This window comes from Armigeres subalbatus, chromosome 3 (genome assembly GCF_024139115.2).
Source record: "Armigeres subalbatus isolate Guangzhou_Male chromosome 3, GZ_Asu_2, whole genome shotgun sequence".
NCBI lineage: Eukaryota > Metazoa > Arthropoda > Insecta > Diptera > Culicidae > Armigeres > Armigeres subalbatus.
This window is the reverse complement of record NC_085141.1, coordinates 385,640,567-385,653,838: the sequence shown is the minus strand read 5'-3', so window position 1 is coordinate 385,653,838 and position 13,272 is coordinate 385,640,567. Positions and strand designations below refer to the sequence as shown.

Here is a 13,272-nt window from a genome sequence, read left to right as displayed (position 1 = left end):
TAAAGTGGATGGTGGAGAAATCTGTTGACAGGTAAGTGAGTGAGAAATCTGATCCCTGAATATGATACCATAGCGTCTGGGCCAAGTGGCTGATCTGCAACGTTTGGTAGTTTTGCCAGTAGTGATTACGAAATCCGATGCAGAGTTCTCGATGAAAAGACACAAGCTGCCAACGCTCATCGTTGGAGATAGAGTTCAAACTTCTGGGGAAAGAAAAGCCAGGTAGCCTTGTATCCAGGTAGCAGTAAGGGATTGGAACCGCAATGACATGCTTGATTCCCGCGAAGACCTAGAACAGATTTCGGCGTGCTCCACCAGGTATCATTCTATGGAATCCGGCTGTTTGGTAGTAGCGCAATCTTTGCGACGGGGCAGACGACTGCTTTGACTGTTGAGGTTCTTTGGGTGACGACACGGACCACCCCATCTTTGCCCAGATGTATCTTGGTGATCTTTCCGAGTGGCTATTGAATAAGCAAGTTGTCGTCCTTTATTACCACCACGGTACCTGATGTTATGGTGACAGATTGTTTGCGTTTCGTTGGTCGGATTGGAGCTACTGGAGGTACTCCGGAACCCACCGGGAGCAACTTCGTCGAAATGGTCAGACGGTTGTTCGTGATATCACGCAGATTTTGATCCGGGACGGTTGAAGGCTGGTTCCGACCCGGAAGTGTCCTGGAGCCAAAACTTTAAGATCCTCTGGGTCGCTTGGATTCAGAACTTGGTTGGTTGGCTTGGTTGGTCTTCAGCATCGCGTAGATTCTGCGTAACTCGTTCGCTGCACCCTTGAATGCTGTGCCATTGTCGCTGTGGATTTCACTCATCCTTCCACGGAGACGATTTTAATTTGAACGGCACGGGTAGCAAAACATACAAAAATAGCTATGAACGCCTTCGTTGGTGCCTGGTTGCGAACCGGGGATTTGATGTACACGGGGCCGCAGTAGGCATTATGTTGCTGTGTACCGTTCTCAAAGTTCTGTGCAAAATTATCCTAGCCCGGATTCAGGAGAAGATCGATGCGACTCTCCGGCGGCAGCAAGCCGGATTCCGTGCCGGAAGATCCTGTGTGTACCATATTGTCACGCTCCGCATAATTCTGGAGCAGGTCAACGAATTCCAAGAGTCCCTTTACTTGGTATTCATTGACTACGAAAAAGCTTTCGACCGTCTCAATCACGAGAATATGTGGGGCGCCCTGAGACGCAAGGGAGTTCCTGAGAAAATCATCGGCCTCATCGAGGCACAGTACGAGGCCTTCTTGTGTAGAGTGCTGCACAATGGGGTCTTGTCCGACCCTATCCGTGTCGTAGCTGGTGTGAGGCAAGGATGCATTCTATCACTGATACTGTTCCTCATCGTAATCGATGAGATTCTGGTAGATGCGATTGACCGTGAACCAAACCGCGGGCTTTTATGGCAGCCTATAGCCATGGAGCACCTAAATGACTTCGAATTGGCGGATGATGTTGCACTCCTCGCGCAACGGCGCTCTGATATGCAGAGTAAGCTCAACGACCTTGCCGAGCGCTCCTCTTCGGCAGGTTTAGTCATCAACGTCAACAAAACCAAATCGTTGGATGTAAACACGGTGACTCCTTCCAGTTTCACAGTAGCCGGGCAACCAGTGGAGAATGTTGAAAGCTTCCAATATCTTGGTAGCCAAATGGCGTCAGACGGCGGTACCAAGATCGACATAGGCGCACGGATAAAGAAAGCAAGGGCTGCCTTTGCGAGTTTAAGAAATATCTGGAAAAACAGGCAGATAAGTGAACGCACCAAAATACGAATTTTCAACTCTAACGTGAAATCTGTGCTGTTATACGCTAGCGAAACATGGTGTGTATCAGTGGAGAACACTCAACGGCTGCAGGTGTTCATTAACAGATGCCTGCGGTATATAATTCGGGCCTGGTGGCCTCACAACTGGATCTCAAACAACGAGCTCCATCCGTCGTTGTCACCAGAGGCCGATAGCAACCGAAATTCGGTATCGGGAGTGGAGCTGGGTCGGCCACACTCTACGTAGGGGCGGAAACGAAATCTGTAAACAAGCATTAGACTGGAACCCAGCGGGACATCGCAGCAGAGGCAGATCCAGAGGTTCATGGCGGCGAAGCCTCAATAAAGAAATAAAAGAAGTCGACCGAAATCTAACCTGGCAACAGATTAAAGCGATAGCTGGGCAACGCTCAGGATGGCGATCTTTCAAGTCGGCCCTTTTCACCATCGGAGGTGTACAGGATCCATAAGTAAGTAAATAAGGTGAACTTGGAACACTGTTCAAAAGCCTCGATATCCCAGAACTTTTATAGGGCGCCAAGGAATATTTTGCTGCCGGTGTGCAGCTCGTGGTAAATTTTCCCATCAACAACCAGATCAATGTCTGCGGGAACGTGGAATTTTGGATCGGCCAATGGAACTTCGGGAAATTACCACGTGGACGTATCTATTTATTTATTTATTTCGTCAAACATAATGTAGACTACATTAAAAAACTTATAACTATGTTCTATTGTAACTAATGTTCCTAAAATATTTTCTTAGGCTCATACGAGGCATGGCTAAATCAATTGCTTCACAATACTGATTGTAAACAGACATCATTTGATTCATTGGACTAAATTTTGCATAATTTGTTCGATGATGACAGGTGGCAAACAAGTTTCGATTTCTCAATTGCCGAGTAGGAGTGTAAAAATTTAAACAAGACAATAGTTTGGTGGAATCAATGCGGTGCGAAACAATATCATTCACAAATGAGATCATGGCAAACTCACGACGCTTTTTCAATGATTGGATATCTATGTATAAGCATACATCGCGCCTCGTACGACGGAAGTGGGAATGTTGTCCACCCTAATTTGCGTAAGGCATATAAAAGGAATTGCTTTTGAATTGATTCTATTCGATCATCATGTGATTTCATATACGGAGACCATACAATACTACAATATTCTATAATTGATCTGACATACGCAACGTACAAAGTTTTAATTGTATAAGGATCTTGAAAGTTATAACTAAATCTTTTAATAAAACTGAGTATATTTGTTGCTCTATGGATAATGGTGTTGTAGTGGTCAGTAAAGGTTAGCTTAGCATCTAAGATTACACCCAAATCTCTAACCCTTTCACTTTTTTTTACTGGTTGATTTCCTAGAGTTACAGTTATCGATGGTGTGCTCCGTTTTCTACTGAAAGTGATCAAATTACATTTCTTGACATTAAGTTGTGGTAAGCTTTTGTTACACCAGTTATCAAATATGCGTATTTCGTTCAAGTAGATGTCATTGTCAACAGTATTTTTGATTTCCATAAATAGTTTCATATCGTCCGCATAAATAAGGATTTTAAGATGCTTAAGAATGAGTGATATATCGTTTACAAACAATATGAATAGAAGAGACTTTCACATAAGTCATTTCAAGAACGAATTTTCGAAATAAGCTAGCTGCTATTGTAAACATATATTCAAACACATTTTATCTGATCTGATGACCAACCCACGCTTCTGAAACTCGTTGATATTGATGTTTTGCGTAGGTCTGCTATCAGCATCGTCAAATTTACGTTTATTGAACTATGACACTCTTGTCAAGAGATCATCTTTGTTATATTTTAGTTGCTACGTACGTACGAGAAAATCAAAAAAACATTATTGTACACAACTGAATAAAATTTTGCAGGTCATTGAAAAAAATTTCATGAAAAGTTGAATTAAAACAGGAGAGTTATTTAAAACCGAGTAATTTGTTCATAAATAACTTTTTTTCTCTAGATCCTTCTTTTATGGAGAGTTTTTATTTGCTGCTCACCACTGTGCGCTCGGTGGTATATGGTTTTGGCTATACAATAAGGGGCTCTCGAGAAAGATGATAGCCAATTATATTGATTCAAGCCATTTGGCCGTGGCCAGCTGGTTTATTTCAATAAACCCGGTCGCGAATGGTCTTGATATTGAAGTACACTGTTTGTTGATAAATATACCACGGCGAACTCTCCAGACTCCCCTAACCGTTGGTATTCTGCACAAACACCGCCGTTCGAAAAGCACAAACTGGAGGACGCCGCACTCTTCCCAATTATATTTTCTTACTAACTAGTTCAATGAATATGTCCGCTCAGAAAACAATCAACCATCTAGCTAGCGATCTTTTAAACTAAATAAACTTATTAAAAATCACACTTATTTGTCAATGTAAAGTAAAGTAGCTGATATGATTGTCTAGTTTAAATGGGTAAAATTGAAACAAACCCGCTAACTAATGTATTACCCAACAGGCATCTATCATCTGAATAATTGATTCTTCGTCCAAAAAATTTGCAATTTCATTACATTACGAGTGCTACATCTGGTTGGCTCTGCTCCAATCATCGGTACTGCCACGGAAACTACTATCCCTTTTAAATGATCGTCCCTTGTGCCTCGTGCGAGGCGAACCCATCGTTCACGTTCTACTCTGTGGTGCTGTTTACACTCGGTCTGGCTATTTTTTCCCCGTCTCCTCTCTTTGCATTTCGAACACATAGTTTGTGCGCTCCTATATTGGAAGATGCTTGGCTTGATAAAGTGAACAATTGTGTATTACATTACCGGCCGGTGCGGCGCAGCGTGGTGGTGGGTAACCTCATTCGAGCTAAAATAACAAAACAGTCCCGCGCGCGCGGTCACCCGGTTATCAATGTGTCACTTTCGCTTTCAAATGCTCGTGTGGTGCTGCTAGCTGGGGTTGTTTACGAAAAAGCGCGACTCGCTACGCCACGCTCGTATCGCACATCTATGGATGGGGGAGACTGCGAATATTAGTGTCTCGCAGAGGTAGCGTGGCCGAGCGGTCTAAGGCGCTGGTTTAAGGCACCAGTCACTTCGGTGGCGTGGGTTCGAATCCCACCGCTGCCAGAGATGTTTTGTTGGGGAAATCTTTCTTCTTTATCGGCTTCAGATACACTTGATCAGGCGGTAGCATAATTTAAGATTGTTAATAAAGTTAATTAAAAAGAATTTGTTTCCGCCCGGGATCGAACCGGGGGCCTTCCGCGTGTTAGGCGGATGTGATAACCACTACACCACGGAAACGTTGATTGTTGGGAGGGATAATGATTGTGATCAATAATGCTAAATTTTTATAGATTTAATTTTTTTCTTTCTTTCGCGATGAGATGAATATGTATTCAGCGAAATTGAGATGGGAACAACTCCCCTATATCTATGAATCTAAATGAATATCCGCCACCAACTTTCTAGCGTTCGATTGAATTTAGAAGACTTTTGTAATTAGGTTCGTTCCATTAGACTTTAATGATTGGAGAGATTAATTTTATCTCCACTGGCAGCGCCAGATTCTGGTAAAGGTGGGGCACTAGCTTTGTTGGCATAATTGGTTCATTTATTATTTACCGTCAGTAGTAAGAATTTTCATTTGAAAAAATATTATAATTAGTATACAAAGTTATAATTAAAAGTAAGAATTAGTAAGAATTAAAATAAGTATGAAAAGTAATTTCCGAATGATTCTGAAAAGAATTTCTGAAGTGATTTCCGAAAAAATCTTAAAGGAATATCCAAAGGTCTCAATGAATATCTAGCCACAGACAAACAGACATAAAACATTGAACATTCACTCATCAAATTTATCGTCGTTCAAACACTAATGACATCTGTTGTTTTCAGTTAGTTGGGCAAATCATGAAGCAGATGGCAACAATGAGCAAACGTCAAACAAATCAAATCCGATGCACACGCCATGAGTGATCGGTTGGCCAACTAATGATTATTTGAATTGTACTATGAACTATGGAAATTTGACGAGTGTTATGTCTGTTTATCTGTGATCTACGGAGGAATGTCCGAAGGAATTCCTATATGAAAATCGAAAGAATTTCTAGATAAAGTTCTGAAGAAATTCTGAAGAATTCCAAGATTTTCTTCCTAAAGGGATCTCCTAAGGAATTACTGGAAAAATTTCTTTAAGAAATTCCTGAAATAATTGCTGAAGCAGTTTCTTAAAAAAGTTCGAAGGAATTCCTAAGCCAACTTCCGCAGGAATTTCTAAATCAATTTACAAAAAAAAAAGCTGAAGGATTTCTCCTGAGGAAATTTTGGTGGTTTCCCTGGTACAATTTTCGTAAATATTTCCGAAAAATTTTTCGTAGCAATCCCAACCAAATTTCCAAGAGATTATTTAAAAAAAATCGTTATGAAAATTTCTTTGGCATCTCTTGAGGAATTTCCGAAAGAATTCTCAAGATGGAAAAGCTCTTTGAGGATATTATTAAACACTAGTTGAACGTACCCAGGGTCGGGTATATGCTACTACTGTATGTTTTTTTGCATTCTTACTGTCAATTGTTCATTGCTGCGCCACACTCTAAATATTTTTTTGCGCAATCGTATTGGGTTTCCTCACAACTCGCCCCAATATTGTATTTTTACCATTTTCCAACTTTCCCCTTAAAACATACCAACTCTTTGAAGCAGCAGAGCCCAAGACGAACCAATTGGTGAGGAAATCTTGCAAATCGATCATCCCGTTCTATGACCTATTCTATAACTATAACCTCAAATGAAATGCAAATACATTTTTATATATAGAGATGTCCCGGAAAAATTTTTGAAGGAATATCCTGATGCTTTCCAAAAGACTTTCCGTATCCAACTCTGAGTTAATTTCTAGAAATTTTGCCGAAAGAATCCCTGGAGGAAATTCCGGAAATATTCTTGGAGGTATCCACAGTGAAATTCAAAATATTCAAGTTCCTTTGATTTTTTTTTATAATTCATGAAAGTAGTTCCGACGGAATTGCGGGAGCCGAGGGAATGAAATAGCTATAAGAGTTTCTGTACGTATTGTTAAGGGAATTCCTGAAGGAAATTCCCGAGGATTTTCTAAAAATCTTCTAGTAAAATTTTGGAAGAAATTATCGAAAAAAAAATCATTAAAAAAATCTATAGGTGTTTATAGGTAATTCTTGGGGGTGTCATTTTACGAAAAAAAATATATGGGTGATTTTCCAAACGAACTTTAGGGAGAATTCAAGAAATATCACCTGGATGAATACTGTAAGAAATTACTGAAGAAATTCTTGAGAATATCAGAATAAGTAGGATGATGGATCGACTGCGATCCAAATATTGTAGGGTTTGTATTTTTAACATGAAGTATTGATTCCAGATTCAAAACAGGGTTTTGTTTTACTACTGTACGGATTGGCGTAGGAATTTCCGAAGGAATTCCTTCACATGTCACTGACGGGACTCTTGCGAGAGTTTCTGAAGTAATTTCCGAATGAATATGATATGGATATGAAATTTCCATTAAGTATTTGTTTGCAAATTTCATTGGGAATTCCTTCGTAGATTCCTCTAATAGTTTTGTAGGAAAATCCTTCAAAAAATATTAAAGAAAATATTTTTGAAAATCTATTCAGGTTGTTCTTTGGAAATTCTCCTAAAATACATTGCAGGAGTTTCTTCCTAAATTTCTCCAGAAAACTCGTTCGAGAACTCCTCCAGGAATCATTTATAAAATTCCCACAGTAGCTCATTTGAATATTCCTCCAGGGATTCTTCCTACCTCCCTAAATTTCTCCACAAATTCTTTTAGAAAAACAAATTATTTTTTCTTTCAAAATTCCTGCAGGAATTATTCCGGAATGAAATAGGAAATCCTAAAAGAGTTTTCGAAGGAGTTTTGAACGGATATTTAAAAGGATTCTCGCAATTATCCCCAAAAAGATTTCTTAATGAAAATTCTGTAGGATTCGTGAAAGAATTTCTAAAGAATTTTCTAAGAAATTCCCTAAAGAATAGTCGAAGGGAATTCCGAATAAATTACAAAACGAAGATCTAACTAAAGGAATTTCTAGAAGATTTGCAAAAAAACGGAAGAATGACCTAAAGATTTTCTGTAAGAATTTTCGAAAGAATTTCTGAAGATTTGAAGAAATTTCTGAGGAAAATTTCTGTATTCAAAAAATGTCCTCCCAGAGTCTCCGAAGCGATTTCTTGCGAAGTTTTTGCCTTTCTCGTATACAAAGTATACGTAAAGGCTATATGTTCGCTCCAAAAACAAACTTTTGATCCGAGGACCGGAGACCCATAGTGTTATATACCAATCGATTCAGCTCGACGAATTGGAGTGATGTCTGTGTGTGTGTATGTGTGTGTATGTGTGTGTGTATGTGTGTGTGTGCGCAAAAAGTTTAGCTCACTTTTTGGGCACTTATCCTCAACCGATTTGCTCTCAACAAGTTTCATTCGACGCAGAATCCTATCCCATTGTTTCCTATTGAAAATTGACCCGATCGGACTATGGGCTTAGAAGTAATGGCCAAAATACTTTTTTTTTCATATAAAAGCACATTAAAAAGTCTAGCTCACTTTTTGGGCACTTATCCTCAACCGATTTGCTCTCAACAAGTTTCATTCGACGCAGAATCCTATCCCATTGTTTCCTATTGAAAATTGACCCGATCGGACTATGGGCTTAGAAGTTATGGCCAAAAAAAATTTTCATATAAAAGCACATTAAAAAGTCTACCTCACTTTTTGGGCACTTATCCTCAGCCGATTTGCTCTCAACAAGTTTCATTCGACGCAGAATCCTATCCCATTGTTTCCTATTGAAAATTGACCCGATCGGACTATGGGCTTGGAAGTTATGGCCAAAATACTTTTTTTTCATATAAAAGCACATTAAAAAGTCTAGCTCACTTTTTGGGCACTTATCCTCAACCGATTTGCTCTCAACAAGTTTCATTCGACGCAGAATTCTATCCCATTGTTTCCTATCGAAAATTGACCCGATCGGACTATGGGCTTAGAAGTAATGGCCAAAATACTTTTTTTTTCATATAAAAGCACATTAAAAAGTCTAGCTCACTTTTTGGGCACTTATCCTCAGCCGATTTGCTCTCAACAAGTTTCATTCGACGCAGAATCCTATCCCATTGTTTCCTATTGAAAATTGACCCAATCGGACTATGGGCTTGGAAGTTATGGCCAAAATGCTTTGTATCATATAAAAGCACATTGAAAAGTCTAGCTCACTTTTTGGGCACTTATCCTCAACCGATTTGCTCTCAACAAGTTTCATTCGACGCAGAATCCTATCCCATTGTTTCCTATTGAAAATTGACCCGATCGGACTATGGGCTTAGAAGTAATGGCCAAAATACTTTTTTTTTCATATAAAAGCACATTAAAAAGTCTAGCTCACTTTTTGGGCACTTATCCTCAACCGATTTGCTCTCAACAAGTTTCATTCGACGCAAAATCCTATCCCATTGTTTCCTATTGAAAATTGACCCGATCGGACTATGGGCTTAGAAGTAATGGCCAAAATACTTTTTTTTCATATAAAAGCACATTAAAAAGTCTAGCTCACTTTTTGGGCACTTATCCTCAACCGATTTGCTCTCAACAAGTTTCATTCGACGCAGAATCCTATCCCATTGTTTCCTATTGAAAATTGACCCGATCGGACTATGGGCTTAGAAGTAATGGCCAAAATACTTTTTGCCTTTCTCGTATACTAAGTATACGGTAAAGGCTATATGATCGCTCCAAAAACAAACTTTTTATAGAAGGCCCGGAGACCCATAGTGTTATATACCGATCGACTCAGCTCGACGAATTGAGGTGATGTCTGTGTGTATGTGTGTGTGTGTGTGTGTGTGTGTGTGTGTGTGTGTGTGTGTGTGTGTGTGTGTGTGTGTGTGTGTGTCTGTGCGCACCAACCCAAAAAAAATGTCACTCATTTTTTAGGTACTTATCCTTAACCGATTTACTCGCAACAAGTTGCATTCGACGCAGGATACTCTACCATTGTTTCCTATTGAAAATTGGTCAGATCGGACTATGGAATCGGAAGTTATGGCCAAAATACCCCTCTTTTATAGAAAAATTTATTTAAAAATGTCACTCATTTTCAAGCATTTATCCTTAACCGATTTGCTCGCAACAAGTTGTATTCGACGCAGAATCCTGTCCCATTGTTTCCTATTTGAAATTGGCCCGATCAGACTATGGGATCGAAAGTTATGGCCAAAAAAACCTTTTTTACGGAATAATCGCGTGAAAAAGTGTCACTCATTTTTCGGGCACTTATCCTCAACAAATTTACTCGCAACAAGTTGCATTCGACGCAGAATGATGTCCCATTGTTTTCTATTAAAAATTGGTCAGATCGGACTATGGGATCGGAAGTTATGGCCAAAATACTTTTTTTACTGAATAATCGCGTGAAAAAGTGTCACTCATTTTTCGGGCACTTATCCTTAACAGATTTACTCGCAACAAGTTGCATTCAACGCAGAAAAGTGTCTCATTGTTTCCTATTGAAAATTGGTCAGATCGGACTATGGGATCGGAAGTTATGGCAAAAATACTTTTTTTACTGAATAATTGCGCAAAAAAGTGTCACTCATTTTTCGGGCACTTATTCTCAAGTTGGTCGCAACAAGTTGCATTCGACGCAGAATCGTGTCCCTCCTTCTTCTTCTTCTTATTGGCATTACATCCCCACAGAGGGACAGAGCCGCCTCGCAGCTTAGTGTTCATTAAGCACTTCCACAGTTATTAACTGCGAGGTTTCTAAGCCAGGTTACCATTTTTGCATTCGTATATCATGAGGCTAACACGATGATACTTTTATGCCCAGAGAAGTCGAGACAATTTCCAATCCGAAAATTGTCTAGACCGGCACCGGGAATCGAACCCAGTCTCCCTCAGCATGGTCTTGCTTTGAAGCCGCGCGTCTTACCGCACGGCTAAGGAGGGCCCCTAATCGTGTCCCATTATCTCCTATTGAAAATTGGTTAGATCGGACTATGGGATCGGAAGTTATGGCCAAAATACTTTTGCCTTTCTCGTATACTAAGTATTCGTAAAGGCTATATGATCGATCAAAACTCAAACTTTTTATGGAAGGCCCGGAGACCCATAGTGTTATATACCGATCGACTCAGCTCGACGAATTGAGGTGATGTCTGTGTGTATGTGTGTGTGTGTGTGTGTGTGTGTGTGTGTGTGTGTGTGTGTGTGTGTGTGTGTGTGTGTGTGTGTGTGTGTGTGTGTGTGTGTGTGTGTGTGTGTGTGTGTGTGTGTGTATTTTTTTTTTACAAGGGTTAAAGGCCATCAAAAATCTGCGCGACAGACACCTCGAGCATCCACACTATGCTCGAAGGCGAACAGGGATGGGCTCCTCCCGACCTGCTAAAAATGTGCTTCCCGGATAAACCGGGTCCCTTATCCTCCTTGCCTCGATCCCCAGGACCACTGGATGCTGCGACTACTTCGGGGGCTGTGCTCATGCACTTCTTCTAAAATTCCGGCCCCTAAGCTTAGGCTAGTTCGCCGACTGGCTTGCTGAGATCCACTGCTACATTGTCTCGATCCCTCGGCGGTCGTGCCGCAAACTTCCTCACTCGAATCCTCCTGACTTCCCCCGGCGTCGAGGGTGGTCCACCAGTTCCGGTGAAGGAAACTTCCGCACTGATGGTGCCCCGACTACCGGCGGCTATCGCAGGGGACGCTTTCGCGCATTGCGCCGACTTCGTCTTCGGGTTGCAGAGGTGGTCCGACAGTTCCGGTGGTGGATAACGTCCGCACTGGCGGTGCCCTACATACCCGAAGCACTTCCTTCTTCTTTCTTCTTTCTTCAGCAGGTTGACTGATCGAGTGCCGAAGTCGGTCCGACGATTCCGGTTGGCAGAAAACTTCCGGTTCACCGGCGCCCCGACGACCCAAGGCCAACACTGCTCACTATGCTGGATTTTCCTCCGAGCCGACGCTTGTTTGCTGGTCCCTTCTCCATCTACGCTGCAGCTCTGACAATATTTGCCTCACGACTCTGCTTACCACATTCCACGTATCTTCATCGTGACACATTCGCTCTGCGATGTTGTCCACGCTTAGGGCAGGCATTCCTCTACGTGCTTCCGCAAACCTCGGACAATCGAATAACACGTGCTCTGGAGTCTCCTCTACGTTGATACACGCCGGGCAGAATGGCGATGACGCATGGCCACATCGGTGCAGATATTGGCGGAAACAACCGTGTCCGGATAGGAACTGAGTGAGGTGAAAGTTCACCTCTCCATGCTCCCTGTTCACCCACGTCGACACATTGGGGATGAGCCGGTGGGTCCACCTTCCGTTGTCTGCATTGTCCCACTCCTGCTGCCACTTCACCATTGAGTCCAGTCTCATCGTCTCCCTCACATTTCTGGTACCTCTCCGTTGGTAGCACTCGATATCCTCTGCTAAGGTTATGCAGATTGGAATCATCCCTGCGATAACGCAAACTGCCTCTGACGAAATTGTTCGGTACGCACTCGCCACTCGAATGGCCATTAGACGAAACACGCTATTCAACTTCCTGCGATTACGTTTCGTCTTGAGCGCAACCTCCAGGCTGGAACGCCGTACCTAAGTATTGAGGATGATACGGTCGCCAGAAGACGCCTACAGCTGCCTCTCGGTCCGCCAACGTTCGGCATGATCCTAGCAAGCGCACTGACCATCTTTGCCGCCTTCTCGCAGGAATAGTCGACATGGGTGTTGAAATTCAAACGGTCGTCGATCATCACTCCTAGATGTCTCAAAGCCCGCACGGACGGTATGTCGTGCTCTCCGACGATAATCTGCATTCGCTGTATGATTCGGCAGTTGCTGACCAGCATCACTTCCGTTTTGTGGTGAGCAAGCTGCAGCTTGACCCCATTCATCCAGTTTTCAACTGCGTCGGTCGTCTCCGCCACCAGCATATCTACCTCTTCCAGCGACTCTCCGGTTATCGTTAGAACGACATCATCCGCGAATCCGAAGATCTGCACGCCTTTGGGCAACTTCAGCTTTAGCACTCCGTTGTACATAACGTTCCACAGCATTGGGCCAAGTATGGAGCCTTGCGGAACACCCGCCGTAACCCTAATCGACTTCTGCCCCGAGTTCGTATCGTAGACCAGAATCCGGTTTTCGAAGTAGCTCTTAAGGATTCTACACAAATAGCCAGGAACCCGCATTCCATGCAGCGCTACGGCGATGGCCTCCCAGCTGGCACTGTTGAACGCGTTTTTGACGTCAATTGTTACTACGGCGCAGAACCGATTGCCGCACCTCTTTTTCTTGGATGCTTTCTCTGCAACTTCAACGACCGCTTTAATTGCATCCACCGTCGATCTGCCTTTTCGGAATCCAAACTGCTTCTCCGACAAGCCGATCTCACCCTCCGTGAACTGCGTCAGCCTGTTAAGGATAATTCT

General features: G+C 42.2%; 2 non-coding genes across 2 annotated transcripts; one reads left to right on the top strand and one right to left on the bottom strand.

Annotated features, from left to right (window-relative positions):
- Nucleotides 1-4,824: 4,824 nt before the first annotated feature.
- Nucleotides 4,825-4,906, top strand: Trnal-aag (transfer RNA leucine (anticodon AAG)). The gene has a single exon. It is a non-coding gene; the product is annotated as a tRNA-Leu (tRNA).
- Nucleotides 4,907-5,010: 104 nt separating this feature from the next.
- Nucleotides 5,011-5,083, bottom strand: Trnav-aac (transfer RNA valine (anticodon AAC)). The gene has a single exon. It is a non-coding gene; the product is annotated as a tRNA-Val (tRNA).
- Between the last annotated feature and the right edge of the window lie 8,189 nt (nt 5,084-13,272).